The sequence below is a fragment of the Passer domesticus genome, chromosome 23 (assembly GCF_036417665.1).
Source record: "Passer domesticus isolate bPasDom1 chromosome 23, bPasDom1.hap1, whole genome shotgun sequence".
NCBI lineage: Eukaryota > Metazoa > Chordata > Aves > Passeriformes > Passeridae > Passer > Passer domesticus.
The window spans coordinates 1110300-1128228 of NC_087496.1; the positions used below are offsets into that span (position 1 = coordinate 1110300).

Below are 17929 nucleotides of genomic sequence, written 5' to 3' on the forward strand. Positions count from 1 at the left end.
GTGCAACCTGCCCTTGGACACTTCCAGGGATGGGGTGGCCACAGTTACTCTGGGTGGAACAGACAATAAAAGGCAGCAATTCTGTAGCTATAACCCAAGGTTGATGTGTTGGCCACTGTGTCCCACTGTGTCTGGGAGAGGGAACTTGCTCCAGAAGTGTCCAGGAGCGAAAAAGCATCTGGATGTGCTGGTTCACAAGGGTGTAGGGTTGCACTTAGGGAACCTGCCTAGTTGCATTTTTTCATAAATTACAGTGCTTCAGCATGCCCAAACTTTTCTTTCTGCAGTGTCTGCTCTCTGTTTAGAGGCAAACTTTTTCTATTGCTTTTAACTTCCACTATTGTTTGCCTTGCTTGTTTCATTTAATCTTTCTTTTTTGAAAATGTTTTCTCTATTTTTCTTTTCTCCCCCTCAGTATATCTTCCCCCCTTCTCATTGCCTCTCTTCCTGAAAATCTTTGTTTCTCCACCTTTTTTGTGTCTTGTAGGTTACTTTGTCATGGGGTGAGAGTGAGGGACAGCAAGAAAAAAACATGGCAGTTTTTAGGTCTTTATTAAAACCACACTTGGTAAGACTTAACATTTTTAGAAATGCTTTCCCTGAGCAACTGTCACTTTCAATGCTCACTTCTCTAGTCAGAAAGGTATTTTGAGTTCCTTTCATTTTCATGATCTTCATTTAAATGCAGCCCCTTGAACTCCAAGAGTGATAATTGGACACCCAATTTGCTAGTTCTGGAATGCTGGGTGTTTGGCACTAAAAGAATTGGAATGAAATCAGCTGTGAGTCCTATTTGATCTGGGAAAGATGTGTCTGAGCTTTTCTGTAGTGATTTAAAGTGATGGGGATGGTCTTGTTTTTAATTTGCAAATATTAGGCCTTCTTGCAGGTAAGCCCTGTATACAACTTATGTGTAAGGTTATATATTGAAAGCAAGTCCATAAGCAAAAGCTGATCATTTGGAGAGCCTGCAGTGAGCATTAGAAGCCTGAGAAATAAATGTGTTCTATATGTGGTGCAATGAGTAGTTTAAATTTTCTTTCTTTTATAAGATCTTGATTTTCTTAAGCTTATTGCATATGTTTAGGATTTTTTTCTACTTTTGTTTGTAAAATTATTCTTTGTTTCCCAGATAATAGGACACAGAAAAAAGACTGTTAGTACCACTGCAGATTAGAGGCCCTTAGCAGAGGCACCAGCTCTGCCACCAGTTCTGGTTCACAATTGCAGCCCTTAGGCATGAAGTTGTCAGAAACATCCAAGTAATCACCTCGTGTGCTTGAAATCTATCTGGTGCTTCCCCAGATTCATCCCTGAGGAGTTGTTGGCAGTGTTTGTTTTCACGCTGGATATACGAACATATTTAACAGTTGCGTAATAGCGCTGATCCTTTTAAACAAGTTTCAGAAGTCCCCCATGGAGTGGTCCCAGAATCGCAGGATCAGCTTGGATCTAGGCTGGAAAATCTCTCCCAGGCCATCAAGTCCAGCCTGTGCCTGATCCCCACCTTGTCAGCAGCGCAGAGCACCGAGTGCCTGTCCTGGTTTGACGGTGCTATGTTCAGGCCTTCCTTGGACACCTCCAGTGATGGGGACTCTGCCCCCTCCCTGGGCAGCCCCTTCCAGTGTTTAACAACCGTTTCTGTGAAGAAATTCTCTCACCCTGTGGTTTTGGGTGTTGGTGCCAGTGGGGTTGTTCTAGTGGTGCTTTTGACCCAGGGTAAATGTCCTTCTCCATGGTCAGGTTTGAAGTTGTATTTATGTTTGAAGACATATCTGTTTTTGAGGGGCGTGCAGAATTTTTCATCTGATGCTTTTATTTGCATTCAAAGAGCAGTCTCTAAATCTGTTGTGGCAAATGTGCACTTTTTTATAAAAATACCCACCTGTAAATATTGATTACAATGACTTCTTTGCACCAAATTACAGTGTGCCTGTGCCAGGGCATGACTCACCTGCCACCCCACAGTTGTCACCCAGGAGTCTGACACTTATGTTTCTTTTTATAGGTTTGACTTAAACATAGTGACTTACTCATTTCCCTCCATTCCTCTTACAGAAATTGAGTCTCAAGACATCTTAAAAGCCATGTGTGGATTGTTGAGATGTTAAAAAGGGACAGCCTGTTCTTCCTGGAGAGAAATCAGGTTTTGGGTTTGAGAGGTTTTTGGTGGGACTGGAAAAATAGGCACAAGTGATTCCACATTATCCACGTGTGTTCCCCTGGGAACAGTGGCCCTACCTTGCCACATGCAGGTACTGTGGGGAGTTGTGTCTTGCTCACAGTAGTAAGAGCTGGTGGTTGGTGTAGGAGCTCTGCCATGGTGCAGGTCTGATTTTCAGCTGCCCATGATTTATTGAAAGTTTGTCTGCTGATGCATAACATGCTGTAATGCTATACTATTTACTATTATTTTATATTGGGTCAAATGAAACACTCATTTCCTTTCACAGGTCTGTGAAAAAAATTTGTTACTTGTTTGGTTTCTATGGGTGCTCAGGGGTGAGCTCAAAGGGCTTATTTTGGCTCAACAAAATGTGCAGGAGATTGTCTGCCTTCCTTGCTGGCCTGACGTGATGATTTTTCTTCCTCCTGCTTTATTGAGGAAGAGGAGTCTGTATCAGTGAGCCAGCATGGCCTGTGAGGGATGGGGAGACAGAGCTGGGATTTTGGAGACCTGACTGATATCCCACAGTAATTAACTGTGTGCCCAGACTGGTCATGTAATGCCCCATTCTTTCGTTTGTTCTCTGGCTTTTCTGTGCATACTCCTCTGTTGGGTGAATGTTTCTGCTGGAGTTCAATCAGTGCTGGGACTGCTGAGTTCAGTCCATGCTGGGACTCCCAGACACAACTGGAACTAACTCATTGAATGGAAAAGTGGAGGTTCAGGTAGTGCTTTTCAGGAAAAGCTTGTATTTAGCAGCTTATGTTGGATTCCTTCTCTTTAATCTGTGAAGAATTTGATTTATGCCAGCAGCAGTTCTTAATGAATAATGAAAGTAAGTTTGTGAACCAGAAGAGAGGGTGGCCTGACCAGCGAGGTGGCTTTAGGGGAATGTTACTTTCCCGTATTTAGGATGTTACAAAGGATACAAACAAGTGTTCTCTTTGGCTCCTCAGGCTGGGTTTGTCTGCAGTCTCTTTTTTCCCCCAAGAGCAGCATCCTCTCAAGCACTGTTCATAAGCCTGTAACTCCAAGCAGTCACTGAGATGTGTGTTTAAAAGTCTGTGCATGACCAACTGCAGCAAGGCTGGCAACAGTGGAGCATCCTTATGGATTCTTTATCTTATACCTGTTGGAGGGTCTTGAATCATGACTTGGGAGTTTCAGGTTGTTGACCTGCGCTCTGGTGATTTAGTCTGTTACCATTCAATCTGTGATAACCCCTTGAGGGGTGTGTTGATTTGGCATGGCCTGTTTTTTTAGTAATGGCAGGGGAGGAGACCCTGGGGGGGCACAGAGATAGCTTCTGTGAGAAGCTGCTAGAAGCTCCCACCATGTCCGACAGAGCCAATTTCTGATGGCTCTGAGGGTGGACATGCTGCCGGCCCAATCAGAGAGGTTGGTAACGTCCCTGGGATGACGTACTTCAGAAGAAGATCAAAACGGCACGCACACAGTTTTCCCTGAGGGCTGGGGATGTGTTGTGGCTGCGAGCTGTGCCTGCCTGGCTCTCCCAGCCAGCCGTGCTGCGGGCACACGGGCAGGGCTGGTGCCAGCGGCTGCTCCTTCCCAGTGCCCCGTGTGAGGAGAGGCGCTGGAAGTGCCAGCGCTGTGGCAGGAGCTGCCTGCGCCGTGGTGGTGGGGCCACGTGGCTGATGGCAGAAACTGGTGGGCAACTCCCCTGTGCAGAATCTGCGTGAAATCAGCCTCTTGGTGCTGTGGGATCTGCAAGAATCTTTAAATTGATGGAACTTGTTGGCAATAGTACCTACAGGCAGCAGTTTTCTTCTAGTCAGAGAGGAGGAGGAAGTGAGGACATGTGAGGGAAACAACATGGCAGCACCAAGGTCAGTGGAAGAAGAGGGGGAGGAAGTTCTCCAAGTGCCAGAGCTGAGATTCCTCTGCAGGCCATGGTGAGGACTGTGGTGAAGCAAACTGTCCCCCTGTAATGCATGAAGTCCATGGGGGATGCAAAGATCCACTCGCAGCCCATGGGAAAAGTGCTCCCACTGGAGCGGTTGGATGCCGGAGAAAGCTGAGATCCAGTGAGAGACCCAAATAAAGAGAAAAGGCTCCTGCTTCCAGAAGAGACAGAGAAGGCCCTTGCATCCAAACTAGAGCAGCCTAGCCTTAAAAGATTGCACCCTGTGGACAAGTGACCCACACCACAACAGTTTTGGGAAGACTGTTTGCTCATGGGAGGGACCCCACGGCATCACAGAGGAAAGACTCTCTGTCCTGAGCGAACAGATCTTGAGTGATGAACTGATCAAAACCTCCATGCCTTGTCTCCCTGTGCTGTTGGTGGGAAAGAGGGCAGAGCTGGGGCGAAAAAAAAAAATGTTTTAAAGGCTTATTTTGCTTCCCATTATCCTCCTCTGACTCTATTAATAATAATTTTACTTTATACCATTAAATTTGATCCTGCTTTGCCTTTAGAATGTTTTATCCTAGTCCTTATTTCAACTCATGAGTCTTTCATTCATTTTTATCCCTCCTCTGCTCAGCTGTAACATAAGAAAGTAAGCAAACAACTTTCATAGGTCCCTGGCATTTGGCCAATGTCAAACCACAATGGGGGGGGAAAGGAATGGTAATAATTGTAAACATACCACCTTTTCCACCTTTTTGCTGAGTGAAATATGTCCAGTATTTGTTAAAAAAGAGTATTGCATGTGTGTAAAACACTGGGTTTCACCCATAACTAAATGATCAACTGCTACATTGCGTGAATATGGAGTGTACAGGGCTGTGCTTAAAGTAAAACTCAGCCTTGCTGCAGAGCTGTGAGCATGAATAGAAGTAGCACATGAAATCCTCAGTTCATTCCAGTTACTGAGAAAATGCTTTAGATCTATTTTCCAGTTTGTGTTTAATTTTAGTTACCTGTGGATGTGGGGATGTTTAGAAGTGTTACGTCGTGGAGACAGCAGAGACAGGGTTTTAAACTGCTGTTTTTACACCTTGTGTGCTCATTACGTTCTGGAAAGTTACTGTGGAAGGAGCCTGGTGGGGATAATTTCCAGCTTTTTAGCCTGGTGAGGACAATTCCCAGCTTTCCTGCTGCATGTTCAGCAGGGCTGGTTTGAGGGCCAGGTGGCCGGGGCTGCCCCAGCCTTGCAGTGCGAACCAGCCTGGCTGAGCTCTCCAGACTCTGGGGTAAATTACACTGGGCACACCTTGGTTTTTAGTTCTCAGACATATTTTTGGAACATCTTGCTGCTCACTTTTCTAGTAGGTGTGTTCAACAGCTTCTGTTATTCTCTTTCCCACCAAACCAATAATGAAATTCCAGAATGGTTTGGGTTGAGAGGGATCTTAAAGCCCATCCTGTCCTACCTCCTGCCATGGGCAGGGACACCTTCCACTAGACCAGATTGCTCCAAGTCCCATCCAGCCTGGCCTTGGAGACTTCCAGGAGTGGGAGTGTTAGGAATTCTGAATGTTGGGCCTGGGGAGCAGGGCTGGAATATCCTTTTCTGTGTGCCCTTTTCCCCTGACCATTACACTTCAGTGTTTTCTGGCTATAACACACACCCAGGCTTCTCACATAGTGTTATCTATGCAAAACTAATGAAAAATTTGCTAGAAGATTCTCCAGGCTTGTTCTCTACTATTTTCCTGTGGTGCTTTGTCAGTTTATTATATCTTAAAATGTTTAGATTATATCCATAAGAAAAGCAATTAACAAAAATCTGTGCATCAATGGATTATAATGAGAGAAAATTAGATTTGTCTTTCATGTTCTTCTTTTTCTGTTTCAGAAATCGTGTAATCTCCTTCATGTTCAAAACAGCCATTTTATTGTCATTTAACTGTGTGCTATGTTAAAAAGCTTTCAGTGGTGTTGAAAAAAAATTGCAGAAGCTATACTTAGAGAAAATACAGAACTTACCTTTTAACAGAAAGCATTTATGTCCAATTTTTAACAAAATCAGTGATTTTTCATGAAAAGTTTAGGATAAAAATGCATTCTGTGCTTTGTTCGTGTATTTTTCTGAGTGGTAGCCAGACTTGATCCTTACCTTGGAACATCAGAGGATGAGCTAAAGCTTGGAGGTGCACTGGTTTTCCTTGGGGGTAGGAGCAGGAGCAGCATTTCTTGCTTTGCAACATGTGTGTTACGTTACGTAAGATCTAAATTTCCATGTATTATCCCCATCTTCCAATGTTTAAACACAAAAATAAACCCCCAGTAACAGCAGAATGAGTCCTTTCCTGGGCATCTCAGTGATCTTGTCCTTCTTGATGCAAAGTGAATGTCAGCATGAGAGAGAGACACTGAGTGACAGTTTCCATGAATATTACTCAAGCCTCATAAAACAGAATATTCATGTGTTTATAGCACTGGAGTGGAGGGGAATTTGCAGATACAGAGCTGTGACTTACCAAATAAATGCCCTGCAGGCCAAGATAAGACTATCCCTGAACAATGAGAAATTTCACCTGTGTTTTGGAACTTCCTGCATGTTGTGTTTCTGTCCTGTTGGCTGTTTCTCTGTGTTCAGGCAGCACCTTCTGTGAAGGACAAACTCCACACCTCATTTATTTGGGGTGTTCCAGCTACTTGTGTTTCAAAGTAATTGGTGCTTCAGTGCTGGACACACATCACAGGCTCTTCCAGAGGGTTCTGGATGCTTCTATCCATGCTACTGGGTTTTCCCTGGGTTTTTCTGAGCTCCCTGATTTTCTGTGTAGCTCCAGGCCTTCCCAAGGCTGTGAGAGTCACGTCCAGGTATCAGCAGAGTGTTCCAAGTCACTCCTGAGCTTCCAGTGTAGCTCCCTCATTTACTTGCCTCCCAAAAGCCCCGATACCTTTACACAGCTGGAAAAAGCCTTGTATAAAGGTGAGTTCCCAATTTGAGGTACCCTGTGTGATGCTGCTTGACACACAAGCTTTAAATCCAGGTTTCTACCAAGAATTTCCTAATTTCCTCTCCCAGTCTGCCCTGCGGTGCAGAACTGTCTGGATTTTGTGAGGCTGAGCTGATCCTTCTGCTGCTTCTTCCGTGTCTCCCACTTTTACAGTACAGTGTGTTGTCTCCCTTCAGCAGTCCCAGCTGATTTAACTGGATTTCTTTCCCTTCTTCAGCTTTCAGACTTGCTGCAGAGTAGGGGAGAGACTGTCACCTGTGTTGTGCTTGGGGAAGGAATGCTTTGCATAGCCTTATTTCTAGAGCCAAGAAAATAAATCTCTATTAGCATAACAATGTGCCCCATGTCTGGATAAATGACCTGGGAGAGCAAATACTTTGTCAAGTGGTCTTGGTGTCAATTCTTGTGTCAAGACCTCTGGATAATTGATTTAACTTTGGCTGGATTTTGTTAGCATTTCATTTGCCATCAAAGCTGTGGGCATAAAATGCTGGTTATGGGGCAGTAGAAGGACAGTGTTAAAAACTAAAACCAAGTGGTGTTCCTCAGCTTTTTCCAACCTCTCTCCATCGGTTTAAAAATTGTAAGACTTGCTTGAAAAAACTTGCTTTTTTAATTGTAGCGGGGTAAAGTAGTTTCTTAGAAAGCAGCGCTTGGGAAAGGAGATACAGGACATTTTGTGATAATGAAGGAGTGAAAGAAGAATATTGATAAGAGGTTGTGGAAGGGCTGAGGTAACAGGGCAATGAAGGATGCATGTGGGAAAGCGGGGTGATAAGGTGGGGAACAGGAAACAGGATGAGAACTTGAAAACGAGAAAGCAGTTGAGTAGGAACCTGATGAAATAAAGCAACAGAGAGAGATGTGAAGAGCAGGGCAAAGTTAAAGTTGGATGTCAGGTTTTGGGCCATTTGATATGGCTTAAAACGCACCTAAGTAGAGGAGGAACGATTGTGAAAATGTCTTCCAATAATATGAGAGCAAGGCAGAGGTCACGAGGGGTCATTTAAAGATACCTTCCTGTGCAGTAGTGTCTGTGCAGAATCCAGCTTCAGTCAAATGAAGCTTCCTGCAGGATTCACTGGCTCACCCTCTGGGATATGTGCCCTAACTTCCTCATCAGTCCCAAATCACTGATTTTTGAGGAAATAGTGCACATTCTTTTATGGGCTGATGTGGAGAACTGGGCATGACACTCTGAGAGGTTACACAGGCAGCTTTGGGAATGGTTGAGTAATCACTGCTCTTCTGACTTTCAACTCCCTGCTTTTCACAGGGAGAACATCAGCAATATCCTTTACTAGATCAAGTGCTTGGATGCTGAGTGTGGAGAAGGAAGGTTTAACTGCCTATACATGATTAGAAAGAACAGAACTGAGAGATTGTACAGATGGAGGTACTTAAACCACAGTATCTACAAACTTTAATGTCTTGAACAGGCAAAACTATAGCCCCGTTTCAGAGAGGGTCAGTCAGAGTGAAAGGAGAATGACAGCTGTGATAAGAGCAGGCAGTGACACAGAAGACAGACTGTGTCTGTCTCCTTCTCTCCTTGCAGCTGTCTTGGGGAATATTTTAAATAAAAGCTTTCATCCAGGAGGAGACTGAGGTGAGATAGAGGCAGAATTATTGCTAGAGCTATTACAGTATATTCCTGTGAGTCAAATAATGATTGCTAATATAAAAGCAGAGCAGCTCATTGCCCACTTTACACCTGGGGAAAAAGCAAACTGGAGTCCTTTGTAGGACTGTGTATTTAGACACAGTGTATTTAGTGCCTGACAGCTACACCAGAGATGCATAATGCAATTCCCAGCTCTTCCACGTGGGCAGCTCCCTGCTGTGCAGGTGTGGAGTCAGATCACTTCTGTTGCAGAAGAGGGACTGTGCAATCCCATGGGACACCTTCCTGCAGCCTAAAGATGCACTGCTCTGGTGGTCTGGACTGTCCGTGGTGCTCACAACCAACACACATTTTTCAGTTCATAGGACAAAAGAGAGGATCAGCTTCTACTTAAAGAGCAGTTGGGCTGAAAAGGGTCTTTGGGAAATGTATGATGCTCAGAAAGGAGAGGGATGGACAGATGGGGGAAGCATTTGAAATTTTTCAACTCGTGCAGTCTTCTCTGGTTATAGATACATGGATGCTCAAATCACTTGCAGGATGTTCTTTCTGTGTCCTTGCTAGTGCAGAGCTCTTGCTCTGAAGAGGCTGCTCCATGAGTTGCTGTCTTTTGGGTGCCAGATGCTCTTACCTGGGGGAGCCCTGACCTGGGGGCCCTGAAATGTGTCTGTGCTGCTGCCATTTGCTGTGTTCTCCCACTGCTTGGACTTGGTTGCTTTCCACCACATTCAGTCCCAAACTGTGGCTCTCCCTTGTGGGTCCCTTCTGTCATCCAGCTTTAATGAACAGAGTTTCTCTCTTGGCCATGAATTTTAAGGGTGGCAAAGCTCTTCACGGCAGTGTCAGGAGATCAAACACCTCTTTCCCCTGCCATTGCTCCTCCCTGCTGCTGAACCTGTTCTTGTTTTCTCCAAGGCTGGAGAAGCCCAGACCTTGTGTGTGATAATTACTGTGTGTGCTTCCCTCTCTCACATCTCTGCTCTCCATCCCTCGGGAGTATTTTGTCCTTGTGGCTTATCTTGCACTTTCTCAAGGTTTAGTGAGATAGGTTTTCAAGTCTTTAGCCAGGTGAAAACAAGTCCAAGGAATGAACTGCTCCTGAGCAGCTGTGACACTGATGATCTATTTCTCCATAGAGAACTTGTGAAAATGTATATTTTTAACAAAGGTTGCTGTTTACTTTGCACTACAGAGTTCTCTTTTGCCATGTCTAAGACACTTTTGAAGGGAATACCTCTGAGTGCAGAAGGGAATTCTCTGAGGGCAGGTGCTGAGGTATTATGGACAGTGCTGAACAGAGCAGGTGGGTCACACACAGAGACACACCTTGGGCACAGCAGCATAGGACAAGCACAAACTTATCCTGATCAGCAGCTTGCTCAGACTGTTTGGGGGAGGAAGAAAGGCAGTGTGGGAATGCTGCAATTACTCATGTAGTTAAGTGTCTGCTCCACAAGGCTAGTTTCCCTTTAGCCTGGAATAAGGTTTTGCTAACACTAAGTTGCAGGGATCTGTTTCTTCTTCTTGCAGGGATTCCACCAGTGAAGATTGTGGTTCATGACTTAAAAGCACATGCTGTGTGTGCCATGCAGGACTTGGAGCCAGGCAGGGACTCCTTTGCTTCCTCTATGTGTGCTGAGTCTGGTCTGAGTATCCTATTGGAGCTTGACACTTGTGCATTTTATAATGCAAAGTCATAAGAAAGGATCTGAGTTTTCAGTGTGGGTTTGACTGTGAAGTGTCAGGCTTTGCCTCATTAGGGCTGTGCAGGAATGCCACACAATGTGCCAGTGTCTTTGCACAGGTACAGCACCTGATGGCTCAGCTTGGCTCAGGTTTAGGAGGGGGAGATGGGACACCCAGTTCTATGTGTTTGCTCAGCACCTCTAGCAATGGCTGTGCTGCTGTGACCCTTTTACAGACTTTATTGTAGCAAAAACTGCATTTGACACTTTTAAACACAAGGCTTGGTTGGCAGCTGAGGATGTCCCACGTTAAGTACCCAGTGTGAGTAGAGCTTGGTCTCCACATCCCAATCACCCTTTTGCTATGCGGTTTGCAGGGCTAGGTTTTCCCTGAGATCCTGAGTTGTTTCTTCTCTCCTTCCCTTGATAAACACATACTCTGCAGTTTATGAAGTCAGTAACAGAGCTGCAGCGGATTGGTTGGGCATCACAAACCCAAGGTCTGTACCAAGGAATTCAGCAGGACAGAGGTCTGGAGATGCAGTAACTGTCCTGGAGGTGCAGTAACGCATAGCTGGGTCAATGGCCCTTAAGAAGATTAGCTGGGAGGGGTGCAGCAGTGGCGATCCACTTCTGTTTAAAGTGGAGCCTTGGGCGCAGCTCTTGCCCGGGATAATGTGCAGGAATGTCCCTCTGGACAGGGACTGGGAGGTGCCTGCTCAGCACTTCTGCCTTCATGTGGGAGCACGGCTGCAAACAGCCTTTTAGAGGCTCATCCAGCCCTAGCTGTGCCTGAGGAGCCTCTGATGTGGGCACAGCTTGAAAGGCTTTTACATATATTTTGTCATTCACAAAGTGCAGCCTAGTTTTCTCTTTCTTGTGCTGTGATTCACCAAGTCCTTCCGGTATAACGCCACCATTTTTCATATAAAAATTACATTAAACAGGCCCTGAACAACTGCACTCTGTGGCTGGGAGAGGCAAATGTCCTGTCATAATCCTCAGGAGAAAGCAGTTTGTGACCTATATCATTAATTAGCAATGAAATAGTTCTCAGCTTGGGCTAGCAGCAAGATTTTCTTTTAAATATTTTAGTTTCTTGGTTCCAGCTGTCCAGTTGGTCTTTGTTTCCTGAACTTGCTTCAGTGTGTATTGAGCAGCACCTCAGCTAAAATTGTGGTTGTAAAATACCCTACAAGAATGGTGGTGCTTCAAATACTTTACTCAAAAATTTGTATATCTTAACATTGAACTATTTTTGCATTAAATTAATTTACTTTTGAAAACAAAAGCAATCCTACAGAGTCTTCTTCTGCATGCATTATTAATGACAATCCATTTTAAATTTAATGAAAAATTATGCGAAGAGCAAGGGAGAGGAAGGCTTGCAGCATCCTTGGTCTTTCTCTGCCTAGATAACCTCAAGGAATGTAAGAGGTTGTATTTAAAATCCTCTCTTGGCTGGCACTTTTATCTTCTTAAATGGAATAGTGTTTAAACTCAGAGAAACTATCAAAGGTGGAAAGAAAGTACTGGCAGAGGCAAGAAGTCGTAGAGAATTGTATAATCCTGTTCCTTAAGCAGTTGACAGAAATTTCTGTTAGGAAGGAATTGTCTGAAATAGGAGTTGCTGTTGCAGCTTCCCAAAATTTATTTACGTGGTAGAAAGCTGAATCATTATGTAATCAAATTATCCGTGTTAGTTCTTTCAACCTGAAGTTAAACAAATTGGTCATGGGTTCAGCCGTGTCATAAAGCAGCTTTCCAGGTTGGAGATTTGTTTTGAATTTGATTCTGAGCCACCTCCTGTTACTCCAAGGATTAAGAGATAAAATGTTTCCAGGCCAAGTCCTATTTTAACAGCAAATTAGAGCTTGCAGTTAGTGATACCTCTCTGCTCCGCTCTCCTAATTGAAAAAACAGCAACAAACCCCCATTTGAGTCACTTGTTATTGTGATAATTCAAGCCCTAACTAGAGGGAAAGCAAAGCTGACTGGAGAGAGATCTTGTCTGCTTTGGAAAAATGATCCCTTACTGTCAAAACTTACCTCCAGCAGAAAGAACCCAGCCCATGTGCTGGAAACTTGTGAGGTTACATCAAACCATAGCAGTTTTGAGCCTGGTTGTCTAAGAGACATCTTAAAGACCTTTTTAAATGTGACACTTGGACATGCACAGTGCTGTTCCTAATAAGTGGTGAATTCTAGTTAGCTGTGAAACAAAATCCTTATTACTTGTTTAGCTGTGCAGTCCCGAGCCCTGGCCTTGGAAAAAGGCTGTGCTGCACTGAAAAATGTACAGATAAAGAGCAAGAGAGGCTCTGGCCTTGGCGGGTTTGTAGCTAAAGTGCAGGAGAACAGGTAGCCCTGGATGAGGAGAGAGGAGCTCACAGGAGAAGCTGGAGGTGGGATCTCAGCATGGAAACACAAAGCCAGCAGCAGGGCACAGTCCTCTGCCATGCCCCCAACACCTGGCTGTGTAGGGAGTGCATGTGCTCAGTCTGTCTGCACTGAAATGCACCTTCTCTCTGCTTGTCAGAAGTTCCAGGTAGTTGGAAGAGTCTCCTGGAACTCTTGTGAATGCATTTCCCTAATTTTTCCCCACAGCTATTTCTACTCCTCTGAGCAGGGTAGTAGACCTTAAGCTGTAGGAAATGCTGTGTGGACAGTGTCTGTTGTGCTTTTATGCTTTATCACTTTCTGAAGTGGCAGCTTGGGTTTTGCTTTGGTTCTGTTACATTCAGCTTGCATTGAACACAGTTCACCAGGAACTGTGGAACCAGGTTTTAGTCTCACTCCTTTAAGCAGAGGTTTATCTTCTGTCTGTGGTCACCTTAGGGTGCATTATTTTATTGTAGCACACCTGGGTGAGAATTTCCACAGTTTCCTACCTTGTGTTCTCATTCTGTTGGTGCTTTGGCACCTTGGACCACTGGGGTCCTCTGCCCTGGCTCTGTCCCCATCATTCATGCAAATGGAATTTGAATTAATTTCCCCACTCAAGTCAGAGAGGTCATGCCCACCAGTTCAGGTATAAAATCCCTGGGATGACTCCACCCAGTATCCCTGGGTCTCAGTCACTGGGAGCAGCAGGTGGGGGGTCCAGGGGCAGGAAGGGTGTTTAAACAGCTTCTGCAGCCCAGCAGCCACTGATGCAAAATGAGAACTTTTTTTTTTTTCCTCCATGGACATGTTGTTTCCTATTAAGTTCTTCTATCTTTAGGTTGTCCCATTCCTGCATGTCTGTTTTGGTGAAAAAAAGAAAAATTAGCATTGGGAAAGAGGGATTTGGAAAGGATCATTAAGCTTTCTAGGCACAGAACGGGAATAACCTGTTTGACTTTGCTCAGCTTTGCCAAGCTTGAATCTTCTCTGTCTCCTGTAAGTGCTGAGCTCATGCCTGGCCTGGCTGTGTCCTTAGGCATCAGGGCTGATGAACAGGGTCATTGTCACTCGGTTATACAGCATTTAGCAAGCAGCGCTGATCCAACCATTACAGACTAAAAAATAACAGTTATACAGACTGTTCTGTATAATTTGGGGTTGTGCAGCCTCTTCTGTTGAATTTTAAACCAAAAGATTGTTGTTTTGGAAATATTTTTGTCTTTCTGAACTTGGTGTTTTGCCGAGTCCAAAAAGCATACAGAATTTCACTCCAAATCTTCACATACACTGATAACCCTCAGCATCCTACCAAGTTGATAGGAGCTATGTGCAAGACCTTTAGCTTCCACATGGAGTTTCCATGGGCTGTGGCCAGACAATACTCAGTATTGCTACAAATTCTAGCTTGTACCTTTGAGCTTCAGGCAGGAGTAGCAGTGATAACAATACAGAAATTCTTCGGCTGTTTCACAAAAGTGAGAAGAGCTCTGCATTCTGTACTGATACAGAAAGATTAAAATGACTTGATGAAGGTTACACAACAAGATGATGGCCAAGCCAGGACTGAGGGTCATCCATCATCCAGGCTTTCCTCTTACTTACTAAACCTCAGTGCCTTGGATGGAGAGCTCATCATCCTCACTGCTGCATTGGTGGTCTGCTGAAGGATTTCAGTCTTTTAATGGGATCTGAAAGTTGGGTTGTAATAATTATTTCTCATTTCTGGTTTGGTGTATGAACTAGAAATTGTAATAGCAGTTTTTACATAGCTACTTTTCAAACTGGCTGCATAAACAGAGAAATAAATTAAGGCTTACAAGTCTCCTCTGGGAATGCAGTAAATATTACCCTGTTTTCCAGGAGGAGGGAGCAGAACAGCAAACACATTAATGTGATATATCCAAGGTTAACCAGTTGGCAGAACTGGGAATAACTCCTGCTCGTTTGGTCTTTACTGGTCACTTGTTTAAGCGTTATTTAGGGGTTGGACCACGCAGAGCGGGTGAAAACATCCCTGCGTGTATCCGAGGTTCGGGGATGGAGGTGATCAGGACAAAGAGATGCCTTTTCCTCCTGCAGCCGGGAAAGGGTTACAGCTGAAATGCCTGTAGCAGCCTCAGGAAAACATGAATCGGTGCTGCTGAGGGAGGGCAGGATGGGAGCCCAGACCCGCGAGCTGCCTTGTGCTTTTCCTTTATAAACACCCCTTTTTGGGGGGGTTAAGCCCGGGGCTCCGGAGCATCGCGGCGGGGCTGGCGCGGGGCAGCCGCTGCCCCTCTGTGCCCCGGCAGCTCCATCGCGCTGCTGCCGCCGCTCTGTGCGTGCTGTGGGCGCTCTGGTCTGTGCTGCCTGCTCTGTGCTCGCTGTGGGCCGTACACGCAACATGGAGGGAGGGACCGGCGTCGCCGCCGCCTTCTCCGGCAGCCGCTCGGCCGCGCTCGCCGCGGGCACCGCCGGAGCCGCAGCCGGAGCCGGGAGCGGCCTCGATGGATCGCACAGGTCAGTGCCAGCCGTACCCTCGGGACGCTCCTCCGGGACGAGCCTCCCTTCCCCTCCTTCATTTGAACCCTCATCAATGGCGTGCTGAGACCGTATCTCCGAGGGATGTAATTGTTTCACACTTGGTCAGAGCCGGCGATGCCTAATAAAAATGTAGAGCGAGATTAAGGAAGGCAAGCATGGCGCTTCCACCCAGCAAATGCAAGTTCATTTTAATATTTGCTGTATTTTTTAACCCATGTAAATGACTGTGTGTCTTAAGTGGTTGAGTGTTTGAATGGAGAAAGGTTAATTGCCTGCTTCAGCCACATTACACTGTGTAGCTCCCACCAGCATGCAGAAAGCAGACAGTCTAATTTTGCATCCCATCCTTTTTGTGACAGCAGTCCTTGAGGCATTTTCGGGTAAAGTGTGTAGAATGTGGTTATCAGCATGACAGAAAATGCATTTTTTCTACTAAAAAATCTGCTATATCCTGTGCATAGCAGAGAGGAGCACACAGTGTGTACTTTGTGTGAAAGCAGCAACAGTCACAAGGGCTCTTTGTTGAGAGTATTTTTTCCCTTTCTAATGGATAACTAAAACTGTTGATGGGATATGGGTTTAGGAGCAGTAGTTCTGGAGGGCTAAGTTATCTTGTGTGTGTTGTTAAAATTCTTGTGGAATGAGGCAGTGCTGATTATCTTCAGGGCAACTCATCTCCTTCACCCTGGGCTTGGGTTTGTGCTGTGCCTGATAGGAAGTATGCCTGGTGCTGCTGCAGTTCAATTGGGATTTTCTACTTCAGGGCTGAGAGTGAATAAATATTTACTGCTGAGGTAAAAATGAGGGAGCTGTGGACCTGGTATCTATCAATTTGCTGTTACCACCTACTTGGGTTACAGATCAAGGTGGTTTTACCACATCAGAAGCTATTTGTGAGCCAAGGTGCCAGAAGCTGGAGACGCAGATTCTTATTTCACTGTTTAACACATTATCAACAAAGTCTTGGTAATTTATGCTAACTCCTCCTACTTCACTTACACTGCCAGAAACCTAAGGAGGGTGGCTCACATCAGTACTGCAAAATTTCTTTGAATTTGTCTGTGTTTTCTTCCTTGAAATATTTATCCTTAGGAAAGCTGCTGCTGGATATCTGCTCATTGTTTGACTTGGGCACTGTGAGAAAGGTAGTTGGAAAATGTTGGTTCCACTTTCTTGGAAACAAAGCTGTATTTAAAAATTAACTGTGTCTAGTGTGCTAATGCTGAAGGCTTTACACTCCCCGGCTTCCTTTGTCATGGAAAAAGCACAAGATGCAATATATTGGCAATATGCTGTTAGCCAAGGATAGAGCCACAGGCTTACCAGAGGGAATTTTGTAAATAGCAACTACAAGATTTGTGTTTGGTGTGAATTCCCTTGGGAATGAGAGCTCTGATGTTGGTGAGAAGCTGGCAGTGTCAGTATGTGCAGTGTGAGGTTTCTGGCTGCAGACAGTTTAGCAGTGGTTTGATAAAATCTATGCAGTTTTCCTCCGAATGGATCTTGTCATCCATGAACTCTGCAGATTAAATAGGTTTTAGTTCTAGCAGAGACGTCCCCTTGTTTTGTCACTTGTTCAGAGAGTCCAGAGTATGACAGAACTAAGGATGAGCATATTTTGGTTGGCTCTCTGAGTGCAGATCTCTTGCTCATGTCCTGCCTTTCAGCACAGAGATAACAATACCACAGAAATTGGTATTGTTTTTTAGACGCTAGGCTTGCATTTAACAGGATTATAGGAGTATTTTTAACTTCTGCTCTCACTCCAGTGCTCCTGATGGATGCTTGGAGTGCAGGGAGTTTGCTGGTTATTAATGTCAAAGTGAATGTGCTGTGCTAATGCAGATTTTCTTCAGGAAAAACATCCTTTTCTGAGTGGCACATGAGAGGGCTGCAGAGTCCTTGTCCTGCCCATAACAGTGGCTTTGGGGCTGGAGGGAAGAGGGGCAGAAAGCAGCAGTGCTGAGCTGGTGCCAGGGCAGTGGTTGGGAGGGCAGGGGCAGAGCCGTGTGTGCTCTGGGGATGGGGAATATTCCGAGCCAGGCTGGGGGATTGATGTTCAGGACTGGCGCTCAGCGCGGGCAGCCCGGGGTGACTTGGGTGTCACAGCGTGTCCCCTGCTCACGGCTGAGCTGCCTGTCCTCCTGACCTCTGCGTGCCCTCCAGCTCCAGCACACAGCTTTCCCAGGCTCCGGCCCCTCGGGATGCTTTCCATGGAAAAAAACTCAACATTTTTTCTTATGCAAGGAGGGGACAATTTTATCAGTCCATTAGTGAGCACGTCCTTGGCTCCCCCAGGTCTTTTTGCAACAACCAGTGTAACAATGTCCTGTGTGACATATCCTCAGTATTTATATCAAAAATACAGAAATAATCATTTAGTCCTGCTTTGTCAAGCTTTTTGGTTTAATCTTCCTTTGTGTTGAACCGCGTTTCTCCTTATTATTTGATACTTTATGAAAACTTCATGCTCTGGTGTCAGGGACCACAGTTTAATCTTTTGATATTCTGCTCCTGATAGTTGTCATTAAAGTGAATTAAATCCTTAGTTTTTACCAGTGTTGAAAAAAACTGTTTCCATTCAGTTATCAGCCTGAAGAAAAAAGGAAAAAACCTCACAGAATCCCTGGTGAAAATGAGAAATAAGGTGAGTTTGAAACAGTGGATGTG

General features: G+C 45.1%; 1 protein-coding gene and 1 long non-coding RNA gene across 8 annotated transcripts in view; one reads left to right on the top strand and one right to left on the bottom strand.

Moving 5' to 3' along the window:
• ARHGAP32 (Rho GTPase activating protein 32) overlaps window positions 1-17929 on the top strand; it is a 237929-nt gene that overhangs the window by 47102 nt on the left and 172898 nt on the right. For 2 of the 7 annotated variants that reach the window (XM_064397868.1, XM_064397869.1), the window contains exon 1: window positions 15122-15235. The exons of 3 other annotated variants lie outside the window; for them this stretch is intronic. The gene's annotated coding sequence lies outside the window, so the exon portion shown is untranslated. Of the gene's footprint in view, window positions 1-15121; window positions 15236-17929 lie in introns of those variants that run through there. 2 more of the 7 variants (XM_064397873.1, XM_064397874.1) reach the window with 1 other exon arrangement.
• On the bottom strand, window positions 11650-14712 carry LOC135285526 (uncharacterized). The gene is made up of 5 exons (XR_010350348.1): window positions 14554-14712; window positions 14339-14424; window positions 14148-14235; window positions 13684-13851; window positions 11650-13594 (listed from the first exon to the last, which is right to left on the bottom strand). It is a non-coding gene; the product is annotated as an uncharacterized LOC135285526 (long non-coding RNA).